Source organism: Drosophila serrata, unplaced genomic scaffold, assembly GCF_035046125.1.
Source record: "Drosophila serrata isolate PLE 108 unplaced genomic scaffold, ASM3504612v1 contig_93, whole genome shotgun sequence".
Taxonomy (NCBI): domain Eukaryota; kingdom Metazoa; phylum Arthropoda; class Insecta; order Diptera; family Drosophilidae; genus Drosophila; species Drosophila serrata.
In genome coordinates, this window is record NW_028256991.1 from 44,449 (window position 1) to 59,755 (window position 15,307).

The window sequence follows — 15,307 nt, forward strand, 5'->3', positions numbered from 1 at the left end:
TCAGCGTCAGCTTTTATACCCTGCTCACAAGAACCGAGCTCCCGGTCGCTTTGCATCGTTAAAGCGAGAGCAAGCCGGGAACAGAAAACTCGCTCCTGACCAGAGGCGGCACAGTGGGCCCCTCACGTAAACATCCTTCGCCCCTTGCAATCGCTCGTGTTGCAACAGTGCAGGCTCCAGACACGACCCAACCGAAGACGGTACTTTAGGCCACTGGCAGTCCATCCTGGATCTTCAGGAAGCCGGGCTGCATCACTCTCGAATACATATCCGCTCCTAGGACCACGGAGATGGTCGCCGGTAGATGTAAACGCTCGTCGGCCAGAGTGTTGTCGCGGAAGTGGGCCCGCACCGTCTCGCTTAGCTCCCGGATTGGAGTTCGGATCAGCGTGACCGCGCCGAACTAAACGAGAAATTCTAATTTTGTCTCAAAAATATACTACAAAATACTATTTCATATTTTATAAAATACCACTATAAATACCATAACAAATAAATCGCCTAGAAATTCAAATTATAATATGTAATATGTAAATAAGGTTTTTCCCATTGCAAAAAATGTTTGTTTTTTATTTCATTTTACAAGATTAATAATATTTCAGTCCAGCATTAAACTAAAACAATATGCATTCGTATTCAATTCCATATTCCAATATATATTTAAGTCTTAAAATTAATTAAATACTTTAAATTCATTTTGTAACACTTTCTTAAAATAAAATAATAGAGAAACTTTTTTGTCCAGTCATCGAGTAACATGTTCTTAAAATAAAATAATAAAGGAACTTTGTCGAGTCTTGTACGTTTCTTTTAAGATCAGAATATTACTTTTCATTAAATTGACTAGTCTTCTTCGTCAGAGCTGCTTAAATTTAATTTGTTGAGATCTTTGCACAACATTTGTTGTTCATCAATGATTATGGAGAACACAGGCCTTCCCGCTGCAGAAACGCACCGTTTCATGCTAGAGATCAGTTGCGCCTTCATCACAGGTGCCAGTACATTGTACCTTTGATTTTCAACAGAAGTAGTTCATGTTGTCTTTATGTTTTTGGGTAGCCGCGTGCTGCGTAAGTGACGCCAGCCTACTTAACATGTCCGTCTGGCTTTGCACCGCGCATCCATCATATTTGCGCTCCATTGCCCAGCCATTTTTGGTTCTCCGGCATAATCTCCCACTCAGCTCTATATTTTTTTTTATTACTCATGATTAATTAAGACTTGTTTGGATTCAAGAAAAAGAGAGAGGTTGACCAAACCGAAAATACCATGTAATACCATAAAATCTAAGAAAAATGCCTATATAACATTAAAATACTTTTGGGCAAAATCCGAGCTGATAAAATACCAAAAAGTATTTAAAATACCATATTCGGTCACGCTGATATCTACCCTACTTCTGCAAATAGGTACATCGTTTTCGCTGTGAAGCATGGACAGTTGACTTCTTAATAAAGAAATTATACCTTTAAGTCCTATTCACCTCACAAAAGCAATGCCGTTCGCCCAAAAGGAAAAACTGGAGTCCGCAGTTCAGATAATTTATCCGTGGCCAAGTGTCGAGCTAACAATAACCCTGGCGCCTGTCAATCCAATGCGTATAACTAAATAAATGAGAAAGATTGCTTCCGGAAAAGTCATAAGGCTTTAAATCCAATTTATGTGATACCGTAAATTAAATAAGACCGAGAGACTGATTCGAGCTGAGTGTCACGGCAACCGATGGCTGAAGAGTAAACACAATTCTTTACCCACCGTTATACTACCGCCCTTTAAAAATTAAAGGAAAAGATAAATAGAAGTGTTTCCTGCATGTGTTAATGTTTTGGTGTGAATATTTTTTCACCAATGTAAACGATTAGTGACCCAAGGTTGGGCGCCAGATTATTTATAATGATAATAATTATTACTGTAACGAATTAACAGGCCCGGGTGGTAGGTAAAAGTACGAAAGACGCACGCAAAAAGGTCCATCTGCTCTTAGTCGGTTTCGTGAGGCGGTGTTCTTGTCCATATACTTTTGCTTTTCATCATCCTTTAAACTATCAAAAACTGTGTACTACGACAATAAATATGTTTGGCGGCAAAAAAAAGTTTCACACAAAACAGAAAAACTGGGGAGACACTCCTTTCCGAACTTCCTAATGATTCTTAGATGACATAAAGATCAGATTTGCATGCCCTTCCTTGGACGTCCTTATCTATAATTAAGGTGCTCATATTTTTTTTGACGTCCCCTTTTTGTGTTGCTAATAAATAATATTCCTTGTGGGAGATAGAGAGAGAAAGCGATAGGCCGAGCATAAGATAATCAGGGTCGGCAGTTATAATCTTATATTCGTCGGACGTGCATAAGTAAATCGGCTTTGGGAGTTGGACGTAAAAAGAGGAGATGAAATCCCAAAGAAATGGATCCGAAGTGATTGAGAGGCAGCGCCGGGAATATTTTTGATAGTTTTAAATATTAGTTATAGCCTAAGCGCGATCTATAGGGAAGCCCGAAAGCGGGGAGAAACGCTTGAGGAAAAGCGGAGAAGCAGGGCAAAACTGAAGAAGTTAGTGGATAAGGTAGAAGAAAGAGAACCGTAAGCTTTGTTCGAGTTCGGTCGTTCCGTTTTTGTTTTACCGAGGGTGAAGGGGTTCGCGAAAGAAAAAGTAGCAAAAATATTGCGGCATAGTGGGCCTAAATATTTATAAATATTTCCTACTGTCCGCCGTGGATGAAAAAAAGTAAATAGCTCTAGAGCATTGCTAACAGGAAGTAGAGAAACGTAAAGTTAAGTTCAAGGCTAAACGCCGGCATTGAAGTCTAATCTTTTTTTGTAACAATTTGCCTACCTTCTGGCACTACCAAAACGTTCTGCCTTGTTCATCGGTTTACATTTTTTTCTTGTTTAAATCGGAGCAAATACGAATGCCTAAGATCGAATTTTCTTTGAAATATTGAATTTTAATTACGTCATGTATCTGAAAGTAGCTGTTTAAGGCATGAATATTGTCGCATATGTTTTCATTATTGTTATTTTTCCTTATTTGTCTGCATGGAATTTTATTACAATACGAATGCCTATCTTAAGCTAATTTGGTAAAAGCAATGTTATTTAGACTTATAAGAATAAAAAATTATAATGTGGGGAAACACTTGTTTGCTTATGGATAATCCCCTCGCTAACCAATTATTAGCAACCCAAAAAGGGGCCGCCCGTTCTTTCTATATTGTGTGCAACTTTTCTCTACCCAGAACATATTTATTGTCGTAGCACGCATTTCATTTGATAATTAGAAAATGATGAAAGGCCAAAGTATATGGACAAGAACACCACCCCACAAAACCGACAAGAGCAGCTGGACTTTCACCTTTCACTTCACTTTCACCTACCACCCGGGCCTGGTAATTCGTTACAATGTGGGATTCTATGACTCCCAATATCCAATGAGTGCACCATGATGAAGTTGGAAAATCATTTAAATGACGTTTCTATTAGATGCAGCCTCGTAATTGAACGGAACCAGTGCTCATTAGCACCTGTAAGGCCGTAGAAAGGTAAACTTCCGGCACGCCCCGAAAGCAATAGAGTCCGTTTTGGCAATCAAGCACCTTGCAATCTTGATCGACCATAGGTTAACCTAAAAGAGCCATTAATATGTATTCTTTTGGGAACGCTGGGGAATTAAGAGAAGGAGAAGCTAATCAAAATATTTTTCGTTAGTATATGTCTTTTAGGTATTTTAGGTATTTAGGTAGGCTCCACCGAAACAAGAAAATATCAGATCTTGTAGCATAGCCAACACTTGAGACTCGAAGCGTGGTAATGAGCGACCACTTGAGCGCTACCTGAGCGCTACTTGGGCGATTTATTCTGTTGAGGAATACAAACTTTGATTTAACCTCAACCTATTTCTTATACATACAGCAGTATCTCCTCCCTTCTCTGCTGGGATCGCCGATCGGAATAACCGTGGCGCCAAACTTAACTTAACTTTGCCATAAACAGTCTGGCCAATTACAAACATGGTTTGAATCACAAATACACACTTAACAAAAGTGCACCCTAGTGGCGCGTAATTCAAACCGATTGACAATCGATATTCTAACAAGCTTATCCGTTCCGCGACATCTCCGCCCCCGTGAAGCAGTCGCATTCACCACATTCAGAACAGCTAGCTTCGAAGCGGGACGAATCATCCTAGCTCGATCGTCAGTCCGTACCGCCGCTCGCCTGGGCACTCCATCTACTCCAGTGAACACCTCCTCCACGATTCCTTGTTTCCACTCTCGACGTGGTATGGCCGGATCGCAGATGAACACTAAGTCTCCTCGGCGCAGGGGCTCGACATGTGAGCACCATTTCTCTGATGACCTCGTGTAGCTCTCGTCTGTGGTTGCTTCGTAGCTCCCTCCTGTGGCCACCGTCTATCTGTTGTGACCATCTGGGGCCATCGGCCTCGTCATGCAGCAAGTAGTGATGCTTCCTCTGGCACCGTAGACGTTGCACTTACGGCTCCTCTTGCAGAACCGTACCATGTGCCCGCTTGTAAGGCTTCTTGACGAACTCCAACCGCGTCCTGACAGGGGCGTTGTTGAACTCTTTGCAATCCTTGATGGCGTGTTGCCCTTTACACATGGGCAACCTCTGGGGTGGTCATTATACCCCTTCTGTTCCATGTCTTCCTGATGCTCACCTTGCATCGGAGGCTACAGATTCGCGTTTCCATGTAACACGCTTCGCTTTGGGACTTTACTGCTCACTTCCGTAATGGTGCATACCAGCTTTGCGAGCTCGTTTAGCCATTCGCTTAGGTGCACTATCGTCGGATATGGCTCCATCGTGACCGCGTACCTGGCCCAGTCCAACCTCTTACTTAGGGGCAATTTGCCGATCAGCTCCTCCATCAGGGTGGGATTTCCTATATGCTGGTCGCCGCTGTCGGTTGACTGCAGAAACGCAAGATTGCTCACACTCGTGGCGAACGATACAATCCTGCCTATGTTGTGCTCCTGAATTGGCTGTAGCTCCCGCACGCTCTTCAGTTGGCTCCGGATCAATTGCTCCGGACGCCCATAGCGAAAGCGAAGCTGTTCCATTACGGCCTGTACGTTGTTGGGATGAATAAGCAGTGATTTGACTGCCGTCCTCGCTTCACCCTTCAGTGCCTTCACTAGCCTTTAGTTTTTTTCCAATGCTGTACAATGATACGCCGCCATCGTCTCCAAGAACGCCCACTGGAATATTGGCCACTCCTCTGGCTGACCTTCGAACTCTGGAAGATCAGGCAATCTGCGTGCACCGTGGCTGTCACACAACATGGCGGCGAGTAGCATACAGTTGTACAGCCTGCCCGTGTGACTTTTTGCCCTATTGCCACATTACCGCTCAAATATGGCGGCAAGCTTCCACTCAATTGTGGCGGCAGATTTGCACTCAATTGTGCCGGCAACTGTTCATCATCAGACCAAACATGGGGCCTCTCCGGTGTATTGCGGTGTATTCGCCGCACCGCACACTCCGACGCCACTCGGCCAGATTCTAATTGGATTCCTGGCACTCAGCCACCACTTTCCGTAGCAGCCTCCGTAAGTTCGTTATCCAGAACTTCTTCCGTATCTGGCCTATGGTCGCATCGTGGTTCTGATGCCGCATCTTCTCTACCATCACAGTCATCGTGTACCTGTGGGACAGTATAACAGGGCGCATGGCGCTGTATGGGACACAAGCAGTGTCGTCGATCCTTTCCCTTACACGAATGACTGCATCGTCGTCGAAATACGGGGACAGCTCTCGCGGTTTGCTGCCTTCTTTCGAGATCTTTCCATTCATGTCCCTCTCTTCTCGGAAAGCACTTCACTTTGAGCCTGCTGGATCAATATGCGCTCCGCCTTGGCGCATTCGTTTCCCGTGAGTCCATACTTCTCACTGGCCGCGGCATCGTCGGACGAATCCGTGGTCCTTACCAGCCGGTTGTAGTTTCCTCATCGGAGCACATTTTGATTTTGAACATACGAAATGCACCCGCACTTCGTCGTTTGCGTAGGTGGCCCGCCAATACTCCGTCGCAGAAAACGCCGACTGGCTGGAGTCCACGAAAACGTGCAGCTGGAGTGCTCGTACTCGTCCAGTACCAGTAGCGTGGACATCGGAACTCCTTCACATAGCTCATCTGTTGTCGCCAGCTCTCGAATGCCGTGGCTAGCTTGCCTGGCAAGCTTGGCGGTTACCATGTAGCAGCTCAAGAACCTTATCGGATCAAACGTGGACATCACCAAACTGAGGAACTCCCTCTTGGTGGGGACGCGTTTCCCGGTCATCTCGCTGCTGGGAACCCGATGGTACATGACGCTGAATCTGAATTCACCTGTAGCCGGATGCCAATACATGTCCAATACCTTCTGCTCGGATTCGGTCTACTTGACATTCTCGTTGGTGCCTAACGGATTTTAGGCTCTGACCAATCTCGCCGAGCTGGAAGAAAACCGACACAGATCAAAACCGGCACTTGCGTGTATTTTCTTTCTCGTTTTGAGACAGCGATAGCTTCATCCTCGTCTGCGAAGCTGTCTACGTAATCCTCCACGTTGTGGTACTCGTTAATGGCCAGGACCGCCCTGGGATCAGTGTGAAGCATTTACGGTCTTCACGTGCTGCGCTGAGCATGGCGAATAAGCTGCTTCAAACGTAATCACTGTTATCTCGTAGATCTCCGGGTCATTTCGGTCATCTCCATGCCTCCACAAGAATCTGTGGGCCCATTTATCTTGTTGACGAGTCGTCATTGTGCCATGCTGTAACTGACTGGCAGTCTCATTTCATCATCCTTTCATAGCAGCCCTGTCTGGTATCGTTGACGTATTCATTTAGTCGTCCTCTCCAAGATGCCCAGGGCCCGTTCATCGTCGCTGGCTGCGAAGTTCTCTAATTCGAAATAATCGCTGACCATCATCTCCAGAGCTCATCCTGGATAACACGACTAGAAGGCACGATTTCTCCTTGACGCTTGACGTCATACTGGTCCTTATACTACCCATCCTAGTTTGGTAGCTGCTGTGTATGGCCCTCCTGTACCGAAGCTTCTGGTCTGCAGGGGTATTCCGTGCCTACCTGTTGCTTCTCACCGGACAGCGTCACGTGCAGAACTCGGAGCAGCAGGGACCCTCCGTCCGAATCGACGCAACTAAGGTTTCGATGCGGCCGCTTTGGTTTTCATTTTCTATACGCCCAGCGCTTCTCAGGCTTGATGCTTGTGCTATGAAAATGTTACTCACTGTTGGATCCTCTGACTGCGGCATCCGCTTGCGTTGGCTGATGACCTCGTGTAGCTCTCGTCTGTGGTTGCTTCGTAGCTCCCTCCTGTGGCCACCGTCTATCTGTTGTGACCATCTGGGGCTATCGGCCTCGTCATGCAGCAAGTAGTGATGCTTCCTCTGGCACCGTAGACGTTGCACTTACGGCTCCTCTTGCAGAACCGTACCATGTGCCCGCTTGTAAGGCTTCTTGACGAACTCCAACCGCGTCCTGACAGGGGCGTTGTTGAACTCTTTGCAATCCTTGATGGCGTGTTGCCCTTTACACATGGGCAACCTCTGGGGTGGTCATTATACCCCTTCTGTTCCATGTCTTCCTGATGGTCACCTTGCATCGGAGGCTACAGATTCGCGTTTCCATGTAACACGCTTCGCTTTGGGACTTTACTGCTCACTTCCGTAATGGTGCATACCAGCTTTGCGAGCTCGTTTAGCCATTCGCTTAGGTGCACTATCGTCGGATATGGCTCCATCGTGACCGCGTACCTGGCCCAGTCCAACCTCTTACTTAGGGGCAATTTGCCGATCAGCTCCTCCATCAGGGTGGGATTTCCTATATGCTGGTCGCCGCTGTCGGTTGACTGCAGAAACGCAAGATTGCTCACACTCGTGGCGAACGATACAATCCTGCCTATGTTGTGCTCCTGAATTGGCTGTAGCTCCCGCACGCTCTTCAGTTGGCTCCGGATCAATTGCTCCGGGCGCCCATAGCGAAAGCGAAGCTGTTCCATTACGGCCTGTACGTTGTTGGGATGAATAAGCAGTGATTTGACTGCCGTCCTCGCTTCACCCTTCAGTGCCTTCACTAGCCTTTAGTTTTTTTCCAATGCTGTACAATGATACGCCGCCATCGTCTCCAAGAACGCCCACTGGAATATTGGCCACTCCTCTGGCTGACCTTCGAACTCTGGAAGATCAGGCAATCTGCGTGCACCGTGGCTGTCACACAACATGGCGGCGAGTAGCATACAGTTGTACAGCCTGCCCGTGTGACTTTTTGCCCTATTGCCACATTACCGCTCAAATATGGCGGCAAGCTTCCACTCAATTGTGGCGGCAGATTTGCACTCAATTGTGCCGGCAACTGTTCATCATCAGACCAAACATGGGGCCTCTCCGGTGTATTGCGGTGTATTCGCCGCACCGCACACTCCGACGCCACTCGGCCAGATTCTAATTGGATTCCTGGAGGGCGCCGCAAGTCCTTTGTTTGCCCTTGCCTGTAGGAGCTCTTTCCCTAGATTTGCGATCCTTGCTATAAGCTGCGCAATCTGAGAAGTCGTGGGGTCCACATCCTGTCCTGGCGCTCCAGTCTGGGCCGGTCCAGTGGTGCGTTTTGCCCCGATTCCTTCCTCTGGAGTCCGTGACCGCTGTGGTCCACTGTCTGCATTCGCCAAGCCGGTCGTTGTGCCGGACGCTGCAGATGTGGTCGTAGCTGTGGTTGCCTCAGATTGATTAAGTCTGCGGCTGCGTCTGGGCGAATGTGTAGTCGGCGTGTCCCGCATTTAGCTGTGTACGTGTGTTCTCCGATGCCGTAAGAGTTCCGAATAAAAGAAATGATGCCGATCTAAAATCCCTGGAGTGTCCGTCTAACAATCTGGGCTCCACCGAAACAAGAAAAGACCAGATCTTGTAGCGTAGCCAACACTTGAGACTCGAAGCATGGTAATGAGCGACTACTTGAGCGCTACTTGAGCGTTTTATTCTGTTGAGGAATACAAACTTAGATTTAACCTCAACCTATTTCTTATACATACCGAGTATCTCCTCCCTTTTCTACTGGGATCGCCGATCGGAATAACCGTGGCGCAGAACTTAACTTAACTTTGCCATAAACAGTGTGGCCAATTTCAAATTAATAAAAATAGTTTGAATCCCAAATACATACTTAATGAAAGTGCGCCTTAGTGGCGCGTAATTCAAACTGATTGACTTGATATTCTAGCTTGTCCATTCCGCGACAGGTATATTTAATAGGCTAAGAAATCAAATTAATTTAAAATCTAGTTCAGATGTGTTAATGAATAATTTATTCTATGACCCTAACAGATTTGACCGCGAGGTGAAAAAAAGATTAAACGCCAAATTAATAAGAAAACAACCCTCCGGCAGCTGAATAGAATACCTACTCTTAAGAGTGTATGGTCATGGAAAACGGTTGACTGTAGTGCATTTATTGATGCGGTATCTTTATTAAAATGCTTTTATTAGTTCGAGGTTGATAAATTCTTTTATAGATCCTCCGTAAATGAGTAAGAGATACAGAGCTAGAGCTCGATTGAGAGAGCATTAAGAATCTTCCAAACAAATGATCAAGTTGCTAGATGCTAACGAAAAAATTCTCCATAGTTTTGAGAATATAGGGGCAGTAATTTATATGATAAAAGCACAAGGCCAACTCATTGATGCACCTCGAAATATAGATAACAAGGAATTAGATTCTGAAATATCTAATGAAATTAATCAGATAGGAGGTCCAACATTGACGTGTCGAAAGGCTAAGAGAATATTTCATCAGTCCGTGTTGATTTCGGATCAGATGGAGTGCACCTGATTCAGCTGATATCGTTACAGTTTCCAGCAAAATACGGCTATGGAACTTCTGTGAGACGGATGTTGCCATTAATCCTGAGTTGGGCATTGACTTTTCACAAGATGCAAGGTTGATCATCCAGTCATTTATCTAGGCTCATGCCTGTTTGCTGCTGGACAAGCTTGTGTAGCACTTAGTCATGTAAGAACCTTAAGACGGAATTTGCATTGAAGAACTTGATTGCTTAAAGCTAACAGGAAAAACCCCATGCAACAAAGAGAGCTTAAATGAAATAATGAGATTACGAATGAGTTCGAAAGGTATTTCATAATTACATGTCCGCAAAAATTGATTATTGATAAATCGAACTTTAATACGGAAAATAACTGATTCTTAGAAAATTAAAAAACACGAGTTGATAGGTACCCACACTAAAATATATAAGAAGTAATAGATTAAAAAAATAAAAAAACACGCTTCTATAACCAAACTAATAAGAAGAAAAGATTCGAATCCTGATGTGGACAAGAGACGAACAGAGTACTGCCCATTTTCAAGCCTAACACAACTTTCTTTGAAAAACTGCTCGCATCGCGAGTCCTCAGGTAACAATAATGGTTCTGGCGAACTGAAGTCCTCGATTCCTTCTTGCTTCCTACGGCAGCAAGTGTGTCATCATCAGAATGATTAGTAGGATTGTTGACGATGGCAGACAGACTGAGGAGTAGACGCACTCGGCAGCCCTCCAGACACGATCCAACCAAGTTTGGTGTTCTGAAGTGTTGGCAACGTGCTGTCCAAATGAATTTGTTCCGTAGCAATTATTTCGAAAAAGAGGCCAGCACGAATTAAAAGTAATGAAGTTTAGCTGAGACGCCGAGTCTAAGATTGCTCGGCAAGGCATAAATTCTTCAGCCTTATTTCTCACATATATAATAGCGGTTGGAAGCAACACGGAATCAACGGGCAGAATATCTGTGGGTTTTGGTGGAGGGTTTGATGAATGTAAGCATGATAATAATGCTAATGAAGACGATGTTGATGGCTGAGAGTTTAGGAGTGGATCGGATGATAGAGATGAGACGGTGGATGGTACAGACAGGTCTCGAATGATATGCAACAATGGGTGGTGCTTCAATATTTGTTGTGCGTTGACTTGCATAGCTGCAAGCTATGCCTCTTGCGCAAACAATTGAGGCACAGGTGCAACTTCTTTGCTTCTCTAAATCAAAGATTCGGGCTCAAATTTAGAAATCAAGAGCATTTTGTCAAATAATGATCTCTCGCATGACAAAACATACATAGAGAAAGATTTGAGCTAGTAGCTAAAGTAATAAATGTGTTTGAACTACACCTATGCATGGTTTTTCCCACCTGCTGACTTGGGATTTGCGTTACCAAGGCTTGATCTGTATTTTCCATCATCCTACACCTCCACTCCAAGAACGACTCCATAGAATCCCAAGTAGATAAATGGTTGATGGAAAAATCCTCTTCCCATTTTTCGCGCGTCCTTTAATCCAAGATTTGTTGCGAATTCATGCAATCACTTAACTCCCGAAGGCCCTTGGCTGATCCCTTCTCGACACCTTTTAACCCAAATATTGCCTGTACGTATGCCTGACAATATAGAACTTTATTATCGAATCTATTTGTGAGTAAATCCAAAGTCTTTCAATAATTGGCATTCAAGGGCTCAAGCGAACGTATGGTCTCTAGAGCCACGCCGCCTAAACTTGAGCTTAAATATTGTTATTTTTCAATATCGCTTAGCTCCTCATCATTTCCGATGATCGTGGTGAACGTCGCAATAAAATCCGACCAATCAGAATAGGATCCGTGGAACCGAGGTATCTCCAGAATTGGCAACCGAGGCTTCCTAAATCGGAAAGAAAGATCTGGATGGTTAATAATGTCTATGGATGTTGAATTTGCAGCGGATGCAGCCGGAAATTGCGATATGCGAAGCGCCGCTAAGCCTCCATTTATTTTCGCCTTCACATCCATGAACGCTGTGGAGAATTCGATCCGATAGTCGCTTTCTATCTCCGAAAGGTCAAATTTTTCCAGCGAAGCCTGTGCGGAATCAAAGGCCAGGTTTAAGGAATTAAAAAGAAAAGAATTAAAATGCCTGACCGCTTCAGTAGGTATGAACCCGTTTAGTTTTCACCGCGCAAATTTAAAGGTTAATCAGCGTCACCGAGATGCAACGGAACCTCAACAGTGTTGTTTTTGTAAATTGCCTGCCTCGCAACAGCCGATAATTTCAAACGCGCATCTATGCTATGTATTGCATGTATGTATATAGGAGCTATTTACGAAGCTTAAACGCGAGCCACCGTTGTGTATAATGTTTGGCACAACTCAGCTTTGTTTTAACAGCGCGATGTAACCGAAAATCAGCGGCCGGCTGTATGCACTCAACTAGTTATTAATAATAACCGAATGCCCGTAAGCGACAGCAAAGCAAAGCGATTTATTTACAAAATATTATACAGCGAACACTGGGATGCAGACTCCGAGCCAAAGAATCAAGTCGGGGTAACCAAAATGTTTATGGGGAAGACAACGAATTTGCCACCCTTGAGCAATAGCTAACGCACGAATAGGTTGATTATATGCCGAATTTTTTTTCTTGTTTTTTGTTCTCTAGTCGGAGCTGCAACTACCGATCGAACGCTTGGCTTCAATATATATGCTTACAATGTAGCTTAGCTTACAGATAAGGCAACAGAAGAAGGAGAGATAGAGAAATAGATAACTAAAAAGAACTAAGAGGGCTGCAGCTGCAGCCATACACCTATGCTCGCATAATTAGGCGCTATCGGTCTGATCCGAACACATGGCTTCTTCTAATATTTTGCGGGAAAGAGCATCCGCTACATAATCTTCTTTGCCTGGAAGATACTTAATTTTGTAATCGAATTCATTCAATTAGATTTTCTACCTTTGCAATTTCATGTTGGGTTCTTGATTGCTTAATATTTCAAACGGCCTTCCAAATAGATGACCTAAAATATTTAGTTGCCCAAACTATAGCTAAAAGTTCTTTTTCGATAGTCGCATAGTTTATTTCATGCTCATTTAGCGTTCTGCTTGCATAACATATATTGCTATATTACTAGCGTCAGTTGGTAGGGAAAAGGGTTTTGAAAAAACAGTATAGATTAAAATAGGATCCGAAGTTATTAGTGCCTTTAATTTTTCAAATGACCCTATGTAATCTCTGCATTTGGTATCGATTACCGCTCCTTTTTTCAACTTTAGGGTCATACCTTAGCAAAATTAGGAATGAATTTGCGATAGAACCCACTTAGTCCTAAAAATGATTTTTTTGTAATGCGTTCGTTTTGTTTGTGTTAGGTCGAACTCCATTAGTAGTGACAATGTGTCCTAGCAATTCTGTTTCTTTCCTCATGAACCATCATTTATCTAATTGCAATTTCAAATTAGCATCCCTTAATTTTCCAAAGACTTTCTTCAATGATAAAATGTGTTCCCCCAATGAAGTGGAGTAAATTATAATATCATCCAAGTATATTAAGCAATTCTTGTAAATTAAATCTTCCAACAAATTGTTCATGCATCTCTGAAAAGTTTTAGCTAGATCAATGTAATACTGACATCTTTTCAATTTGTCAAGTATTTCATCCATTCTAGGATTCGGAAACTTATCATTTATTGTTATTTCATTGGAATTCCTAAAGTCAGCTACTAGTCTGAATTTTCGTTTACCTGAGGTGTCTGCCTTCATTGGGACTACCCAAATAAGTGAACAATAGGGGGCATTTGATTTTAGGATAATGCCCTGCTCTATCATTTCCTTAATTTGTTTGTTTACTTCCTGATCAACGCTCTGGGGGTATTTGTATGGTTTGCGATAAACTGGGTCTTCATGCTGAGATTGGATAACATGGTTAATAGTACTACTGAAAGTCAAATTCTCATCTTCTCTGTACTGAATGTATCTATGTTTGTTTAGGACATTCTTTAAAAATTCCATTTCTTCAACATTGAGATGTTTGAGTCTCGTTACATTCGCGTAATTCGTTATTGATCGCGAAGTTAACTGTTTCATCAGCAATGGATGTGGGATCGGATTGCATACCACTGCGCCTTCTACGTCTTCCAATCCCGACCCAAAAAACTAACCTACTCCTTAGGTATTTCCTATCAGAATGCAAGAGGCTTACGTAGTAAGCTTCCTAACTTGTATTCTGATAGCCTTTCGTTTGCATCTCAGGTTATTGTGCTCACAGAAACCTGGTTAAAGCCGGAGATTCTGAGCTCCGAAGTTTTTCCAGCTGTGTTCACGGTATATCGGCTAGATCGCCCTATCAGACGCGGGGGTGGAGTTCTTATAGCGGTGGACTCCTCACTCACGTCAGAATTATTAACCTTCGAGGAATGCAACGATGTTGAATTCCTCTGTGTGAAGCTATCTATCAAAGGTAGCTCAATTTTTATTACCTGTTCCTACATACCTCCACTGTAGGAACTTCCTGTTTATTGGAATCACCTTTCCGCTATCCAGATGGTTTCCCGTAGACTTTTGGATAGAGACCAGTTGGTAGTTCTAGGAGATTTTAATATCCCTGGTGCTATTTGGTGCTCAAATAATTCCACCAATACTCTCCACACACCTACACAACATGACTTTATCGCTGGCTTGTTTGACATTTCGCTGTCTCAAGTCAACCATGTGCGAAATTCCTTACAGCGCTTGCTCGATCTTTGCTTCGTCTCTAATCCTGCGAGGGTCAGTTTAGCAAGGGTGGCGCCCCTGACGCAGCCCGAAGATCCTTATCATCCAACTTTCGATGTGACTCTTGATATTGGGTGTGACGTACATAATATTTCTGACCGTCCAGCCAATAAAGTCCTTATTTTCGGACGGACTTTGAACGACTGAATAATTTTATAAACGAGTTTAACTGGTCCGATCTATACATGTGCACTGACATGGCAGTTGCTCTGGATATTTTTTACAATGCCATGAATTAATTTTTTACTGAATGTGTTCCGTTATATTATCCGCGAAGCTCGAAAAATCTAGACTGTATGCTAAATTTAAATTCACCGGTTCTCAATCTGCCCTTTCATCTTATTTATCAGCTCGGTCAAACTTTACCGTGCTGAACGCCCAGTGTTATAAAAAACTATTTAACTCGTTGTAGGGCGCAGTTCTCACAGGACCCAAAACAGTTTTATAATTTCATTAACACTAAACGTAAGCCTAAAACAAATCCTTCCTCGCATTCATTTGAAAATACTACCGTAAATAATGATCAGGCAATAGCCGATATATTTTCACAGTTTTTTCAAACAACCTATTTAAGCTCTTCGTATCTACACCAGACCTATTCCTACGACTTACCCAAATCAAACTTAATTTTCTGTCCTAGCCTAAACGAAAGCTCTCTCCTTTTAGATCTTCATCGTGTCAAGCCAGTTTATTCGCCAGGTCCCGACGG

The 15,307-nt window shown here is 43.7% G+C and overlaps 1 protein-coding gene and 1 pseudogene across 1 annotated transcript in view; both read right to left on the bottom strand.

The window, feature by feature from the left end:
* Positions 1-15,307, bottom strand: part of JYalpha (sodium/potassium-transporting ATPase subunit alpha) — a 45,178-nt gene that overhangs the window by 14,141 nt on the left and 15,730 nt on the right. The gene's annotated exons all lie outside the window — the stretch shown is intronic.
* Positions 7,442-13,587, bottom strand: LOC147644798 (uncharacterized; annotated as a pseudogene).